The sequence below is a fragment of the Ascaphus truei genome, chromosome 3 (genome assembly GCF_040206685.1).
Source record: "Ascaphus truei isolate aAscTru1 chromosome 3, aAscTru1.hap1, whole genome shotgun sequence".
NCBI lineage: Eukaryota > Metazoa > Chordata > Amphibia > Anura > Ascaphidae > Ascaphus > Ascaphus truei.
Genome location: NC_134485.1, coordinates 223958035 through 223975147, shown reverse-complemented (window position 1 = coordinate 223975147; position 17113 = coordinate 223958035). Strand labels below are relative to the sequence as shown.

At 41.5% G+C, this 17113-nt stretch overlaps 1 long non-coding RNA gene across 1 annotated transcript; it reads left to right on the top strand.

Moving 5' to 3' along the window:
* Positions 1–5531: 5531 nt before the first annotated feature.
* LOC142491023 (uncharacterized) lies at positions 5532–9294 on the top strand. The gene is made up of 3 exons (XR_012800227.1): positions 5532–6010; positions 7062–7117; positions 8606–9294. It is a non-coding gene; the product is annotated as an uncharacterized LOC142491023 (long non-coding RNA).
* Positions 9295–17113: the final 7819 nt, after the last annotated feature.

Sequence of the window (17113 nt, the reverse complement as noted above, 5' to 3'; positions counted from 1 at the left end):
TCGGGAGCTGCATTACCTCCATATGTAATATCATTATTTTAGTTATCACAAGTGTGTTTACTTTGAATATTGTTAACGGTATTTGCGCTTGAACCTCCTTTTTTCCTACTCTGTAAATGGGTATACCCCAACCAGAAGAAGTAAATATCTCACATACTAAATGCTGTTTTATGCCTTTGCATTACTACAGTATGTAAAAAAAAAAAGAGACGTAGGGAGATTAAGATGCTAATTTACGTCAATAATATGGTGTCTCGTTCACCCCTTAAGTAAAGAATCGTGAATGGAGCAATAACTCAACAGACTGATAGAATATAAAACTGGTTCACCGTAGATTTGCAGACTTAGGGCCTCATGCAGTAAGCGTTGATAAGGGAAATATGGCCATGTTATAGCCAAAATTGGGTTTGAGATTCAGTAAGCGCCGATAAGTGCTTCATATCGCCAGGTTTCGGAGCCGATAATTTGGTTATGGCCAGTCGCCTGCCGATAAGCCTGTTTTCGACACTGATCGCCACTTTTTTAAATCGGCTGGATTCAACAAAAAAAAACAGCTTATCGGGGCTGATCGGCACTACGAAATTGAGATGTTATGGCCGATTTCTCCCGCCAACTAAAGTTGGCATTTTGGACGGGAGAACGATCGCTAAGGCTGCCGGAACGGCACTTAGAAAAAAAACATCTTCTGTACATCAATGGAAGTCAATGGAGCGGGGACGTATAACAGTATAGTACTGTTTACGTTTCATTGCTCACAATACAAGGGGGATTTGCATTACAGTGTGGGGGCATTCCCTGCATTGTGTCACAGCTGACGTGTCTTATTTGCATAACATTCGACTTTTACATGTTTTCAGCATTTGCGGGTCACATTACTCATCATGTGATGATGTGGCAAGGGAAAATACTATACTACACTCTTAAAGGAGAACCTCACATCATATCACACATTTTACTCAACTCAGCGACAATTATTTACATGATGTCACACATGTCACACATGTCACACATACACAGTATATTCATCTTCCTTTACATTACACAATGCTTGTAATGTGACACGCATCTTTAAACGTTCATGTACATCTGTATTCTCATGTTTACATATACTTTTGGGTCCTCCCTATTTTCATGACGTCACTTATTGGACGCTCAATCACATTGCATGTTTACATTGTAACCGTTGCATTACAAGCACTTCAACCTAACTTATACACACATGTACAGTAATTCATCATTGGGACACCTTGTAAACTCATTCTATACCAACTATCCTCCTTACACAAATGCATGCATATGCACACGACTATTCATTGTTGCCAACATGTCACAATAACATGGATAATTACACATGTTACACAAAACTTTTCCCACGTCAATCTCAGCCTTTTTGTCTCATTACATGACTGACTCTTGCGTTCACAAGTGTTACATGCATTGCACATGCAACTATTTATTTGCAAGCAATCTTTGTACAAAGCTTCACGTCACATCATTGCCAAATATCATCATTCCCTGCAGAATACACACAACAAATACTTAGAACAACAAGTGCACACAGCTTGCCACAGAAGTACTTTATTATGTTAATGTAACACCTTGCATTTTACTATGTCACCTGACATCATCACATACCTATTTAAAGGACGCACATTACCTGCTCATTCACAGCTACTCATTTCAAAATGTTGCGAATGTTTAGGAGACGCAGGAACATTCTTTTCTATGACATGCTTGATGATCAAGAGAATGATATAGGGCAAGGTAGGGACACACCGAGGGACAGTGACAGTGACGCGGATACGACAGGGACAGGGAGAGGGACAGGCCGAGGGACAGGTAGAGGGACAGGAGATCAGAGGAGAAGACAGAGGAGACAACTTGTGCCTCGTCCGCGTCTGTACAGGGAGAGAACCCTGTTAGATGGGATGAGTGAGGAGGAGATTGTAAGTCGCTATCGTTTGAGTTCAGCAGCAATCTTAGCTCTTTATGAGGAGATAAGGGGGGATTTAGATTTTTTCACAGCCAGAGGTCGTGCAGTCCCTGGGCTTGTTAAAATGCTGTGCTCATTACATTATCTTGCTTCCGCGTCATACCAGACAACTGTGGGCATAGTGGGCGGGGTCTCGCAATCTACATTCTCGCGGGCCTTGACCCAGTTTCTCTATGCACTCAATAGACGCGCTAGGAATTATATTCATTTTCCTACAGAGGCGACAGAGTGGCTGGAAGTCAGGACTGGCTTTTATAATATAGCAGGGATACCATCTGTGCTGGGTGCAATCGATTGCACACATGTTGCTTTGATTGCACCTAGTCAGAGTGAGCATGTGTACCGCAATCGGAAGCACTACCATTCACTCAATGTACAGGTGGTATGTGATGCGACGATGAGGATAATGCATGTGGTACCCAAATTCCCTGGTTCCAGTCACGATTCCTCTATCCTGAGGAACTCTTCAGTCTTCCATGCGTTCGAAGAGGGACATTTTGAACCTGGTTGGCTGCTGGGTGAGTACATATTTACATGTTCTAACACAAAACACATGTTGATTTAGGAATGTTGGCATTGTACAATTTGATCACTAATGTCAGCTTATGTGTGCTCCATTCATTATAGGTGACTCAGGATACGGAATTAGGCCGTGGCTCTTGACTCCGGTGCTAAACCCTCAAACTGAAGCAGAGGACAGGTACAATGCAGCCCATATATCTACAAGATCTGTTATAGAGAGGACATTTGGCCTACTCAAGACCAGGTTTAGGTGTCTGGACAGAACTGGTGGGGCTCTTCTATACAAGCCTCAAAAAGTGTCTGATATTATCCTTGCCTGTTGCATTTTGCACAATGTTGCACTCAGGCACAATGTACAGTCAGACCTAGCTGAGGCTTTGGTAGACGAGCATCCCACCCATGTAGCTGCTGAAAATGAACAAACAGCCAGTGGTGGCCAGACACGACAGAATCTCATCAATTCATTTTTTTCTTGTAAGTACAAACTCATATGTTCCTAGTACTACTTTTATAGTTTAATTATGTTATATTAACAATAATGTTTCTTTATATAACCTTCTGTTAGGACACAGATGAATATGGGTTGCACACCTTTCTTTTCTCTGCTGTGTGCACAAAGGGATGTGGCACCGGTATGTTATTGTTGCACAGGTTATATAATCCCTCTTCAATTGTACTTTAGTTGTGTGTATGTGAATACAACTTGGGTAACAAAGCAATAATATTTTAGCATTGTGTTATTCCTTATGCTAAGACAAAACACATATTATGCCCATAATCATTCATGCTTCTAGTATGCTTACATACAATGTTATTGGTGCAGTGTAACATGTACATCCAGATGATGTGTACACCAGGCTGATTTACATTTTGAATGTCATGAAATATACATGGTGTTGTACATTTAACACCAAATACACACTTTGCTGTGTTGTTTACGGTACTGAAGATGGCATGTCAATGTTTGCAATTTATATATTGTTCCTTTGCATTATAGGTATATCTCCAGTATGACTGATCATGGTATGTATATTTGCTGACATCTCTCATAAGATGTGGCTACCTCAATCTTCCTATAATTATTGGAACTAAAAACCCAACATATTGGTTTAAACACAAATGTTACATATATGTACTTTCTGTATCATGTATATGCATTTAGCTACTCTTGAGCTTTCATGTGCATTGTATTACAAAATGATTACTCACATTTCATCACATTTTATGTATGTTTCCTTATAATTTCCATTAATGTAATATAGAGGTGGTTGGAGAAAAGGGGATAACTGTACTTATTTGTTTACTTACGGGAGCACATTCATCACTAGCATAGACACACTTTTTAAGACAACTGTTTGTGTCTCTATCAATTGGTGTAGGATCCATGTATAACACCGACAAATGATAACACCAGCTTTATTATGGTAGCTTATATCATCATATTGACTATACTATGTATTTCTAAACGATTAATAAACACAGTAAACTATACTTAGTTAGGTTAATGAAATATACACAGAAACGTACTTCATAACATGATGGTGATGTCATATTCAGAACATCATGCATTGGAGGGGACCATAACATCTGGCCAGTAACATTATTTGCTACAGTCCCAAACCATTTTATCTACATACCCATGTAACAAGAGATTTTAAAAATAAATGGCTACTTGGTTGTAAGTGTCCTTTACATTGGGAGAAGGAGTGGCTCACTGAGTAAAGACACACACTGGCACTGATAGTTTGAAGCAGGGGAGTCTGGTTCAATTCCCGGTGTGGGCTCCTTGTGACCTTGGCCAAGTCACTTTATCTCCCTGTGCCTCATGCGGCAAAAAAACATTTGTACGTTCCACGGGCCAGGGACCTCAGGCTGAAACATGTGTCTGTAAATCGCTGCGTACAACTAGCAGCCCTATACATGAACATGCTCATATTATTATTATTATTGTTACATAGTTTCGACAGTCATACGTTCCATTACATATTAGAATACACAAATGTGTTAGCAGAGTGGGAATGGTTGTTATATATAAAACACACCATGTCATAAAATGTTAGTAGTCATTAAAGAACACTCAATAAAAATTCATGAGGCACTCTTTTGCAACATCATTATGTTAATTAAGTGCTTATGCAATATAGGCATAAGGGTATCACATTTTTAATTGTTTGTTAATAAGCGCTGCAAGCAATATAAAATTAGTTCCATATGTAGTATAGTAGTCGGTGGCTCCTCCTCACAATCATCTCATATAAAGGTAGACTCTTCTGAAATCATACATTGATCCGATTGTATCTTCCCCGACATCTCTGAAATACAGCAAACACATGATGGTCAAAGATGGCACCTTACTAGATATGCATCCGTGACAACGCGTTACGCAGCTCTATATGATTGTGTAGATACACACGTCAGTCACTTATATGTTAGAAGTAAAACTGTTCATCAGTATGTAATGTTTCTTTAAATTTGTAGCAGGCATAACTATGTATAAGAAGTGAACGTTGCCTGTATACTGAAAGATGTGCGCGCACATCTTTGTGTGCGCACGCACTTCACGCTTGGCTCCACTAACTGTTAGCGCATGCGCAAAACAAAGCGTACGTTGTGCGTTCAATACATGTTGAAAATACCAGTAAACATAACATCTTTATTTCAAATACAATGAAGACGAAACTACATTCGTTCTAAACGAGTACATCTGTATTCTTTTTAAACAGACGTGTTTGAACAGAAAGCACGGCCGATAACACAATGCGCAAATGCAATACGTGTGACGTCATGTTAAGCCAGCGTGAAACGCACGCTAACACTCCTCCCACTCAATTAACATTCGGCTAACGCCCAGGGTACGCCTACAAACACTGAGCCGCACGCATCACACACTGCAGTTACCGTTACTATAACAAAACATGACAGCCAATAGGCTTTGAGGCGCGCACGTCGCTTGGGGGCGGGACTTACATCACTAATCCTTTTTAAGGACGCCTTGGCCCATGACAAGGGTCCCACGTCATACGTGGTGGACCCGGTTTTCAATGTTGTAGATGTTGCATGATAACAAAACAGGTATGTGTTAGAGTAATGGTAAAATGTTGCTAATATGTTTAAAGGGATAGGAAAGTACGTATATTTATTCCGTCAGCAATGTGTACTACTCTTTCAGGTCCTACTATATTGTATTAGGAAACAATTTGTTTGTGATCGCTACATGTTATGCAGTCTGCAATGTTACGCTGTATCCACGCATTGAAAGTGAAAATGGTGGTTAAAAAAAAAAAAAAAATTTAAACGCAGAGTCAACGCATAACGATTGTTATATTTACCATTCTTCTAGAATTAACTCTTCGCCTGGCTGCAACTGGTCGCTCCAGAAATGCAAGCCATTTTCATCCACGCTTAACCCAACCGCTGAATCCAGTATGGCACATATCTCCTCCAGGATGCGCTCATAGGAATCGCCACTGCTTTCTTCAAATAATTGGTCGGGAGGTAGGTTCATTTCTTCCGGTTCCCATTCCAATGCAATTTCAGCTGAAAGGCTTGGTACATAATCATAGTACTTTTGTTCTTGTACAATGTGGGTTTCAGGAATGGAGGCTGCAGATATTGCAGCACGTATCGATTCAAACGGATCAGTAGTAGCGGATACATTGCTATTGCCATTAGGAATAAATATGCCTTTCACGACAATATAAGTGCCGTCTTTCAGGATAAATTGTTTTTCCGGGGCAATCTTCCAGAAACCATAGGTGTGTTGTAGCTTATCCTGGTCACGTTCAAAAAAGTCATTACTTGATAAAGTGAATCTTATTGAGGAATTAAAATTCCGTGCATGCTTACGGTCTTGGTAATAAGGATATTTTGCTCGAATGAAATCATCGATTTGGCGTGTGCTTGCTTTCTGTCCGCGACTGTTCAAGATGGCTTCACAGATCATGTACTTATACCCTAAAAGGGGATTAATATTGTTAACGAATTCATCAGCCATGTCTGAGTAGCACAAAAGCTGTGTGCAGGTCTGTGTTATTTGCTCATCAAAATGAATGTGCTGAATGGCTAACAAACTCCTGTTTTTCCTTGTCAAGGTCAACAAAAGTAACTACTTTGACTCCTTATTTCAAACGCCAATTGGATTTGGTTGTCTAATTGGGTTAACAGTTGTGGTTCGTGATATGGGACTGTGGGAGAAACATTTCTCCTTCTTTTATCTCGTTTGTGAAAAACATCCCTAGACTGTGAATGCGTTCACATAGTGTTTTTTTGAAAACTAACAAAGGCCAGTGTGTGAAAATATTTCTTAGCCAGGCATATCAGTAAAAACACACCTGCAAAAAGAAATGTTTTTTCCCCGCTTACATTTCTGTGTGTATGTGAAAGTCTGGTTAACTCCCTGTCTGCATGAGTTTAAATACGTGTGTATATATATATATATATATATATATATATATATATATATATATATATATATATATATAAATATATCTCTTATAAAAATATATATATATTTATATATAATAATTTTTTTTTTTTTATATTGCAGGAGTACACACAACATTGATGGCATTAAGTATACCTTGTATGAAACCTATTTAAATGGTGAGAAACATGATTGAATTAAGTAATAAACATTTGTTTAAGCACAATACTGTTAGAGTCTCATACTTAGGATATTTCTCAAACATTAGGCCTGTATTATTAAAATAGTGTGCTTTCACAAGGAAGCATGAAGTGTATTAGTTTGTGTATACCAGTTTATATAGTACTATATATATATATATATATATATATATATATATATATATATATATATATATATATATATATATACACACATATATACATATATATATATATATATACACATATATATATATATATACACATATATACATATATATATATACACATATATACATATATATATATACACATATATACATATATATATATACACATATATACATATATATATATATATATATATATATATATACACACACTCACACTCACACTCACTCAGTGTGTGTGTGTGTGTGTGTGTGTGTGTGTGTATATATATTATTATACATTCTGAGATGTTATAGAAACGAACACACAACTGATTAAAGGACAAAATTACAATGGCCAAGCAAGGCAAAGGTAAGTAATAATTTACACATAATCCTGCTGTACACGTACAAGAAAGATGTTTGCACTTACTTAGGTGTTTTAATAATTGCATGTGACTAATATGCATATGCAATTCTTACATCAATTAACACACCCAAATGCAATGTTTTGCTGCAAAGTCAATGGCAGCTTCTCTAAACTTAGCAACTGGCTCCTGGTGGACCATTACTGAACAGACGATTACAACATAAATATTTATAACACAATTAATTATGAGTGTTAACATTTCCAAACCTTCACGTGTACAAGAACATAGTTGAAAGTTTGGAAACAACACAGTCTTCAGCATACATACAATAGTAATTAGATAATCTGAAGTCAACAAAACAAGGCCAAACACATATTTTCTGAATTATAACATTTATTTTTTTTGTTCCTTTTGCGAGCGAGTAACAGGCCTGCTTGTTGTCTCTTGAATTTTCCTTTTTCTTTTGCCACCAACTTTAGGCACAACAGAGCCACTTTGAGTGGCCTCTGGCACTTCACGGGCAGGGCTTGTGGCCAGTGACTGTTCACCTACAGGGCTTGTGGCCAGTGACTCACCTACAGGGCTTGTGGGCAGTGATTCACCTACAGGGCTTGTGGCCAGTGACTCACCTACAGGGCTTGTGGGCAGTGATTCACCTACAGGGCTTGTGGCCAGTGACTCACCTACATGGCTTGTGGCCAGTGACTCACCTACAGGGCTTGTGGGCAGTGATTCACCTACAGGGCTTTTGGGCAGCGACTCACCTACAGGGCTTTTGGGTAGTGACTGTTCACGGACAGGGCTTGTGCCCAGTGACACATGTGAGCAAGTTGGTAGACACTGCACAAGTGATGGTTGGTCTGTTTCATGTGTGTCTTTTGTTGTTTTTGACCAAAAACTGGTCAGTAGTAACTGCTTGTATTTTGTTTTTGTGGGCTCCTTTGTAGGTGTCAGCTGCTGATTTTGTACAGATGGCAGTGGTAGTATGTCGTCAGGAACCTGCACAGCAATGTCTGCTACTTGACCGGTAACATTTGGGCCTGGTGAATGAATATCAGATGAATGTGGTGAAAACTGACCTGCATGAACAGATCCTGGCTGGGAGGTGTTGAATTGTGGTACATTAGTCATTCTCCAGTAATTAGCTTGTGTTTGCTGAACAACTAATGCTTCGAATGAGGTGTTGATTTTTTGCAACTGTTTAGGCACTTCAATGAAGACTCTGTGGAGATGTGCCAATTGTGATACTGTTTCTTCCTGCAGTCCAATCATCCTTTCCAGCACTGTCATCATGTCTGAATGGCGACGATTTTCTGCGTCCACTATTTTTCCCTCTGAAGCTACAATTGCATCGTATGTGGAAGTTGATGGACGATTTGGCGGTACAACAGTTTCTATTGGCACCTCTTCATGGTCACATGATTGTATTTCAGTCTCTTCTGTGGCGTCATCCTCATCATACTCATCATCCTCATCACCATGATGTTCTAAAAAGAAATGTACACATTATTAAATGGCATGTTAATGTATGCTGTGTTACTATGTAATTGTACTGTGTCCTAAGTAACACCTAACATGTTAGCATACGTTTTATAACCTCATTAAAAACTACCTTGACTTACGAATAATGTTTGGACTCAGTATGAAATATGAATGAATGAAAAGTTGCTCTAAACTCAGAAGTCCTACATGATAATTAACATCACTAACACAATACATGTTGCCTTACACTTCATTTTCACTGACACTAAGTAATCCTATTTAAAGAAGATGTGCAAAACAAATAATGCACATGACAACATAACATATAGAAGAGCACATATTATATGGCCAGCAAATGATACACTCACCTTCTAGTAGTGTTGAGCTGGCTGACCCAGGTGAAGACACTTGTTCCATCTCAGGTGACACATGTCCTCCAGGGGCAACTATATATAACAATAACATAAGTTTTACATTTACATGTGTAAATATTGAACAAACACTTATTGTATGTTCTGTATTTATGATTAACTAACAACATCAGTTCCTTAACCGAAAATGTGTGTGTGAAAGTGAACATAAATAGTTGTAATAACAATGTACATGCCTGTGTACTTAGAAGTTTTGAGTTCCCTAACATACAACATACTATGTTTCTGCAGTAATGCGTGAGGATAAATAGATTAAATGAGTACATAAAAATCATATGTTGTGTAGTGATATCAGTATCATAATGTACATAACCATTGTGAATGGTCATCTCATGATAGTTATCATGAAGGTGGTCATATTGCAAAAAGTGTTATTTTTGGTAGAGGATATGTGTGGTACATTAATCGAAGATGTGGCACACCTGAATGTGGCTGTGACTCAACAAGACAACACATGCAGTGTGTGATAATGTGTCTTTCATAGTAGTTCAACTATAGATATGAGTGAACTAATGTGTGACGTACGCTTTGATAAGTAATGAGTTGTTGGGGCATTTAGTAGCTAGAGTTAAGCTTTCCAATGAGTGTGATTAACTTCAGTTGTGCTATTCAGGTTGTAAGAAAGGTATTCCCTTCCCCAAAAAGCCTAATCAGCCACACCTTTCAATGACTTGAAACAGGTGCAAATGGTGTGAACTAAGTTGACCGTGAAATGAGGCTGTAATTAGTGTGTGTGCTGAACCCCACCCCCTCTGTTGAAGTGTATGCTGTGATGAGATATTAATTGCAGCTGCTTTAACACAATGGTAGATGAGCTAAGTAGTCATCTGCAGTGTTTAAGTTATGAAAACAATGACATAACATATGATACGTGTGCCTCATTATGCTGTCTGTATATGACATAAAGCAAAAATGGACCTTTTCTTAAGCAACTATAGATGTGTTAGTGCCAGTGATGTTTGTAGGCCGTTACATGCAATTTCTTTGATGCATGCTTAAAATAGGCAGTAATGTCATGTTTGTCGGAGTAAAATCAATAAAATACACAATAATATGATACATATTTCTGTTCTGTACCTGTAGCTACTAATAATTTCTCATGAACATGTGTTACACGTGTACTACCCTGTTGTTCCCCATCTTCGCCCACCATCAATTGCTTCCACTGCAGCTATGCATTTTGGGAATTCACATGTAAATGAGCACGCAATGGCACGTGCTATATTAGTTACTGCTTTTAGTAGGACTACTACATATATGTCTATTTTGAGATATATATATACAGAATCAGACATATACATATATAGATGCAGGTATGCTTATATTGTGAAGACAGTATAAAAAGCAGTGTAACTATGCAAAATAACTGTAAGCAACGACACGCCTAGTACAGTAATATTTATCACCTGCTGGAAATTGTGACGGATAAATTCCAATGTCACGGTCACCAGCCAAGCCTTCCACGACGACGGTAAGTAATTTTGGCCGAAGCAGCTCCTCCAATGGAGTCAATATGAGACGTTGTGGTGTGGGCCCACCTCCAGTGCCAGTAGCATGCACGCGTTGGTCTTGTATTTTCTTTTTCAATTTGGACCTAATATCATCAAATCTTTTCCGACAATGATACTTGTCCCTGACACGATTCCCACAGGCATTGACACCAATGACTATTGTGTCCCACATTTCTTTTTTGCTTGCTGCACTTGTCCGCCCTTGAAAAACATATAAAAGATATGAGGTAAATGAATAATAATATAAGCACCAGTTTCCTACACTGCTAGCTGTTCCAAGTGATAGCAAACATGCTGTTTTATGTGTAATATGTGCAGCACATGAGCATTCACTACTAAACCTATACATGTAAGCAAGCTTGCATTCATATTGTATGCAGTTATGGCAAATTGACCGCCTGTGTTTATTTGTCCTTGTAAGGCATGATAAAAAGCTGTGTTTCCACACTAATGAACATAGAAAGATATTGTGTACCCATATTTGCATATGAACAAAACTCAGATGACCTAGGATCACATGTATTTGAATAATAAATGTAAAGTTACACTTACCTACTAAATGTCCATATATACTGTCATAGTGCTCCAGAATGCCAGTGACAAGAGCCCTATTTTCCTGGTCATTGAAGCGAGGATTACGTGGCTTCTCCACACGTTTTTTCCGAGCAGGTTTAGGGTCAGAGCTTGGCTGGTGCTGACTGGACTCTCCTTCTTCCAATGGAAGAGCCTCCAAAAGCTGGCCACCAGCAAGCACGCCACCACCATCCACCCCATCAGCAACTGCGCCACCAGCAGCACTCCCAGCACCAGCACTCCCACTCCTAGCACCAGCACTCCCACTCCTAGCACCAGCACTCACACTCCTAGCACCAGCACTCACACTCCTAGCACCAGCACTCACACTCCTAGCACCAGCACTCCCACTCCCAGCAACAGCACTCCCACTCCCAGCAACAGCACTCCCACTCCCAGCAACAGCACTCCCACTCCCAGCAACAGCACTCCCATTCCCAGCAACAGCACTCCCATTCCCAGCAACAGCACTCCCATTCCCAGCAACAGCACTCCCACTCCCAGCAACAGCACTCCCACTCCCAGCAACACCACTCGGTGCACCAGCAACATCACTCCCCTGAACAGTACGTTCACTCCGACGCGTACTCCCACGAGTAGCACTCCCACTCCCACCAGCATCACTCTTCCCACGCTTTGCGGGCATACTTCCAGCACTCACAAAAAACAGACAAGAAATGTACAGGCAATCACACGACCCACTTCCACATATAAAACAAGACAAAGATGTAAACAAAACAACAATGGACAAAGCTCACCCAATACACAACAAGTCTCTCAGTCAATATGCAAATGTTCAATCGTCCAGCTCTGTGCGTCTCTCTCTCTCTCTCACTCCCAACAACACAGAGAATGATTAGCAGTACACGTTGCCTTTAAATATGGCGCGCAATCAAAAACATGCTTGTTTCGCCTGATTCAGCAAGATTTGTGATTGTGCAACCTAACAGCACCCCGCCACGCACGCCGATACACCTGTGTGTGATCGGCTCATCATCGTGAGAGTGGGCGGATTTGTTTTCGGGTTGATTTTGAATGTATTCGGCACTTACTGCATACGGAGAGGGAAAAACGCCAATAACATGACTAATCGATAAGCTTGCCGATTTCACATAATCGTCGCTTACTGCATGAGGCCCTTAATCTGCAGATGATGCCAGATGGAGGTGGCCATAAATTAAGGTAGCAATGGCTCTAGGCCACTAGATTTTTACTCCCCACATAAAAAAAGAAACAGTGGGCAAGAACACTATGCTCTCAAGGAATTATTATCCTTATTACTGTCAAACGACAACATATGATGGTCCTTTGTAGGATGTTCTTTTATAAAAATAAATATAAATGTAGATGAGATGTGCATGGCTGTGAACTAATTTTGAGTTACCCAGTCACGAGGATAAGTCGAGGTAAAAACTATGTGACGGCTCCAGATTTACAGAGTAGCTTGAGAGACACCGGGTAATAGCATTGACAACCCGCAGTGTCGTCGCCTCCCCCCCCCCCCTTAATTTTTCTGGGGTTAGGCTTAACCCAAGGTGTGCTGTCCTGAGTTGCACCATTGTGCATATCCCCAAACGATTGGTGTTCACTGGTGACATGAGATATTCTCTGATATAGACTGCCTCCAGTGTGGTTAGTTGTGTGTTGTTATACATACTGTATGTTATTAAACATAAAGGGTTCCAGATTATGGATAGTTGGTAATGAAACTATATGTGTGTAATGATTTATTTAATGCGTGTGATCGGCAGTGTAAGTTTATATCAAGTATTATAAGCTATGATTATTTATTTTTATCCATGGCACAAAAAGCCGCTATGACTACTGACGAGCAGTAAAAACACATATGAAAATATGATAAATACATAACTCCTTACTAAGAATTGAAACATACCTATTGGAGCAGGTACCTCCTTAACTATGGAAACACAACAATAACACTATACTATCTTTCTATGTTATATTTTTTTATTTTACACCCATTGTACTGCACTACAGAATATGTTTCCACATTTTAATTAAATGATTTAAAAAAATGAGTGTATTGGTAACTATTAAACATGTGGGGGCCTATTCTATAAACCTTCATTAATAAAACCGCCGGGCCGGTAACGCTGCCAGTTTTTTGAGTGTTGCTATCACGGTATTCGGAATGTCTCGATTACCTGCGATAGCAAAATTCCCAAAACGGACGAGTAGCCGGCGACGTGATGATTGCCTCTCTCAAAATTGCTCACCCGGCGATTTGTTCCAGCTGCAGAGAGAACTGCACAGAGAGAGCCGCCTCTCCCTGCGCAAATCTCGCCAGCGATTGAAATATTTTAATATAAATTGTAATACTAGTGTAGATGAGCAGGGGGTCTCGAGAACCACATTGATTTCAGGTTTGGGGACCCCCTGCTTCCCGAGATACAGGCCCTGTTATGGGGTACCGGTATCTCCTATGCATTTAAATGTCACGTGACCGTGGGAACCTCAAAACAATGCGGTTCTGCTCCGGAGACCCCTTGCTCATCTACACTAGTATTAAAATTTATATTTAAACAGCTTTATTAACTTAGCGACTAGCCACTAAGGCAATGAAGGGGTTAAACCTTAATAGCCTGTTTCTTGGGGCAGAGGGGGTGGATGAAGTGTGTAGTAGTCCCAGGATGGGTGCTTAGGCCTGCCTGGAAGGTTGCGGAAGGAGTTAACCCCTTCACTTCCATAGCTGTGGGAACCGCTATGGTAATGAAGGGGTTAACCAGTCCCGCTACCCCCTGGAAGGCCTAAACACCCACCGTTGGGGCTACTACACCCTTCACCTAATCCCTCTACCCCCAAGAAACAAAAATAAACACAACAACCCTACTACCCACCTCCTCTACCCACAACGAACCCCCCACAACACATACAGTACATTCATGTGCAAAATAACTATTATCCAGCTATACCTTAAATGGTTAACCGCTTATGTAATGAAGTTGCCTGCAAATTAATTTTTATTGCATGGGATTCATGCCGGGGGTCTCCGGTGCTGATATTAATGGGTATCAGCTCCGGAGACTCCCGTCATCAATCCAATGAAGGATTTTTTCTAAGTTCTCTCTTACCGCCTGCTCTGCAGCTTCTCCCCAGCCTCACGCCAACTTTTCCTGGCGTGAGGATTTTGGGAGAAACTAACCATTCTGGAGCCGCGATTATCCTCGATAAGCTAATCGAGGCTACTAGAATTGCACGAGTTTCAGAACCTGCCGATAAGTGGCTTATTGCCGCTCACCTGGCTATCTTTTTTTGATGGCTGCAAAAATGGGTGATTTATGCCTTTATCGCCCACTCATCGAGGCTTACAGAATAGCAGTAGGCATTTGGGCCGAAAAGGCCTCGAAAAGTGGGTTATCGAGGCTTTTAGAATAGGCTCCGTGGTGTCTAAACATAATCAAGCATTGCTGCTGTCAGTTTCTATTATCCCTATGGGCCATCTCTACCTCGTCTATATTTTTGTTAGACTTCTCAAGCATTCCTAGTGGTGGCTTCATTGTTTGGGCTGGTGCTAATTGTTGCTATTCTATGGTAATATTGGTAGCTGGGGAACCGCACTCCTGATACAGTAATTACAGTTCTATCTGGCCACAATATGGAGTACTTCTTGGGAGAGTAAGTATAGTGCCATGTTATATGTACTGTATGCCACACAAATTGCATTAACTATAGCAATAAAAAAATATGTGTCTTTTGTTTTTTGAAATAAGTGTAGCCAGGTCCCCCTCGCGCACTCGCCCCCTCCTTTGTCCCCCTCGCGCACTCACCCCTTCTTCCCCGTTGCGCGCGTGGTTGCCGGGGACGCGAGCGGCGAGCAGGCCGGTTGCCGGGGACGCGATGGGGCCGTCGCTAAGGCCGCGATCGCGTTGCCACCGGCCCGGCGGCTAGCAGAGCAGGGCGCCGCCATGACAGTGAGCTCGCGCATGTGCAGGAGGCCGCTAGCGCGGGAGGCCCCAGATAGCTCGCGCATGCGCGAGAATAGGCTGCCAGCCCCCAGGGTGCTTAGGGGCAGAGACACCTGACGCCAGGGAGCCAATCAGAAGGCCAGATTCCCCTGCTAGCAAGGGGATACATTTCGCAGGGTTTTGCAGCTACGCGGTCACTCAGGATCCGGACCAGCTAGGGGTAAGAGGTGGGTGCAGGGGTCAGTGACCCTCTGCATAGGCCAGCAGCCCCCAAGGTCCCAGTTAGGTCCTGAGCCACCTAATAGCTTGTGGAGCTTAGGGACAGGCCCTAGATAGGGACACTGCCTCATTATTTGATCAAGTAGTCAGGGACACAGAGCGGAAGCCGTGCGGCCCTGCGAGGTGGGTTCTGGGCTCAGAACACCACCAAAGACTCTAACACAAGGAGAGACATTGTTCGCGCTGGACTTTCAACCCACGCGGTGTGGAGGACGACGTCGGATCGGGCGGATTGATATCGCGGTACCCGTGGCTGAAGCCCGGGCAGGTAACCGGCAACTCACGTGCACCAACCAGGCCTATCACCAAACATAGTGGCTGCGCAGTCACACACACACATGTACAGTGGTATTTGACTCTGGGAGTACGAGACATTTGGGTGGGGGTTACTGGACACAGGGTGGGGTCACATTGTGGGTGGTAGCGTCCGCCGTGACGCCTAGAGGTGGTAGCGTCCGCCGTGACGCCTAGAGGTGGTAGCGTCCGCCGTGACGCCTGGTGTGATTAGTGTCCGCCGTGACACCCAGTGTGGTTAGCGTCCGCCGTGGCGCATGTTGATTTGTGTTGATATATGTTGCTATGCAGTAAAGTCAGTCCTGTTTTACATTCATTCGCTTTGTGTGGTTGTTTCCTGTGAGGGCCTCCTCCCACTCCGTTGGGATCCCTCACAGGTGGAGGCGTTGCACCTAGAGATGTATGAGATGTATGTACCCCAGGTTCCCCGTGGCGGAAGCTCAGCCCTCCTGTGAGCCAACAGGTAATGCACCACACCTGAGTAACTTTGCATGTTCCTACACTTCCACAGTATTATCTGCGAGTGGGTGGGGGAACACCCGTTACATAAGCAAACTCTTTTATTTTTTAATGTTGGTGATCTATAGAGAGTAGATGGAAAGGAGTATGGGCAATGAATTATTTACTCAGCTCCATCTGGGAAAAGCCACAGAGTTGATGATTTAGCAGTGAAAGTAGTAGGGAATATAATCTTTACCACTATTGGTCTGTTAACGAACAGTTTTTTCAATGGCACGGCCATTTATGTGGTTGAATGCTTTTGTCAATTTTATTATTGCTTTCCTACATAATAATGTTGACAGACATTTTACTGTAACTTGATTTTGAGAAGGGTTATTTTGGGATTTCCCCACATTTAATTAGCATTTTCGTCTGTTAGATAATAGAGGGGGTGGAAACTGTTAAGTATGCTCTGTTGCATCCTGGCACTATTGCATTGCAGAAAGGCTGGTTTAAGA